Raw genomic sequence first — 2,225 nt, 5'->3', positions numbered from 1 at the left:
TACCTTCACTCCCCCGGTCGTTGCTGATTGATGCCCTCCCAGAGCCCGTTACAAATGGAGCGCTCTTCATCTTAAAAAGGAGCGTGTCCCACCCATAGCTTCTGGGTTCTTATCAGGAATCATCTGTTTGTTGGGGCTCTCTCTGTACGGTCTTTACCCTGCAGTATAAACAGCCTCCAGATGACTGTTGTTATGAACTGGTGCTGAAAAAAAAACTGATAACAGGCACAACCAGCTTTCCTACTTTTCACTGCATTTTATTGGGGACCAAGCACACTCCTGTTACTGTGAACGTTTCTGTCAAAGAAAGAAAGAAAACAAAATCTCTGATAAGAGAAACTGCCTGTGATTAAGAGGTTCCAGATCTGCCGTAGGATTATAGAAATCCTGCAATAATCCTATAGTATTCGCAGAGTCACTTATATAATCTTGTGTTCATCCCAATGCTGAATATGCCGTGCATCACAGATCGCGTATTCAGAGTATTTTTAGAGAGGCAGTCCCTTGTGTGTGGGAGAGGAGCTGGTCTCCATAGTGATGGGGGGATTTGTTGAGCAGAAGCTGTTATTGGATCAATAAACAGGCTAGTAGTGCGGGTGTGTTTGTGTCGAGTACAAACTCTGTGAGGTTACCTCCACAACAAGCAGGTCGAGTGAACAGTCAGTTTTCCGGACACTGAAAATGTAAATAAATAAAAAGCGGATCAACATTTCCATGTCCATAAATGGTGTTAAATAAATATTAAAGTCTGGCTGAACTCATTGCATAACATGCAAGTAAGGTCATTTGAACACTGATAGTCGATTAGTTGATTGGAAGTTATTATTTCTGCACAGAAAAACTGAATGGTCTGCAGCTTAGCCTGAAATGTGTTGTAAATGACTGGAAAGAATAGATTTGAGTCTTAGATGCTGCTCTGGTAAAACGATTGCTTTTCAAGGACTTTTCTGACAAAAACTAAAGTTTTAGCTTTTAGCTCAGGTTTAGCTTTGACTGGAATTAAGAAACTTATTTTTAAGGACGCATAAAATCCAAACTTGAAATCAATGTGAGAAACACTAATGAGCTGAAGTCAGCACATCTGTTCATTGTTTCAACGGCCCCCAACCTTTTTTGCGCCACGGACCGGTTTATGTCTGACAATATTTTCACAGACCGGCTCTAGGGTGTCGTGGATAAATACAACAAAATAAAACTAGTACCAAAAAAGACGTTTTATTCATAGCACACAGGAAAAGACCCAGGGAAACAGATTTGAGGGTACAAATGATTTAAAAACAACAAAAACCCCCCCCACTAAAAGCCAATTTTAAAACCATAAATTCCACACCCCGGTACCGGCCCGGGGGTTGGGACCACTGCATTATTTAGTCTGTTCAACATTTAATGTCTATTAAATTAATTTAACCAGTTTTGTTCTGATTAGCTGCCCCTCATAAACTGAGAGTTTGAACAGCAGGTGGGCGGAGCTTCTATTTTTATAGCCATGTCATGCGAGGAGTAGGAAAAAAACTTTATCAAACTGAGCGTTTAGAGCAGTCTAAAGCTTTGTGCTGATAACTGAGCTCATTATTTGAGCGGGTACTTAGATTCCCAGTTTAAATGTTTGTTAGACCCTGAAAAGGAAACGCTTAATTTTTTTTCTCACAGTGAGTGGAAGTAAAGTTGGCCTGAAGCTAAGGACAACTCTTCCTTCCTTCATTTATACTAAGCACAGTTAAAACAAACGATAGTACGACATTGTCTGATGCATAAATAGGATAAAACTAATTGGAGGAAGTGGCAACTGTGAGTAACAGATAAAGTAGGACTTGCTGGTCTCAGGTTTATCCTACAGCGAGCTGAAGGTTTAGGAGAAAATGGTCAAACCATGTTAGTCAGGAGTAAAACCCCTTTTGGTTTGGGATGAGTTAGAAAGAAGTTTTAGAGCAAATGGAAAAAGTGTAGCACATTTGTGTTAGGTTGTGCAACCCTGTTGGGACAAAGTTTCCAAACAATGTTTTATTTGTTTTTTGAGAAGAAAGCTTGGAGTTTTTGACTTTTATAAGACTTAAAAATGCACTTGTTCATGAGAAGGATCTGCATAAGAAGTTAGTGAGGGTGAGCTCTGCCTTGGAAAAATCAAACATATATTCTAATGGTCATCAAAACCACGTCTTTATTTATTATATGTACTAAAATGTAGGGCAGGGCAATATGGCCAAAAATATTTCTCACTATATACA

This window comes from Pundamilia nyererei, unplaced genomic scaffold (genome assembly GCF_000239375.1).
Source record: "Pundamilia nyererei isolate P.nyererei 1_Seehausen unplaced genomic scaffold, PunNye1.0 scaffold00369, whole genome shotgun sequence".
In the NCBI taxonomy this organism is placed as follows: domain Eukaryota; kingdom Metazoa; phylum Chordata; class Actinopteri; order Cichliformes; family Cichlidae; genus Pundamilia; species Pundamilia nyererei.
This window is presented reverse-complemented; position numbering follows the sequence as displayed.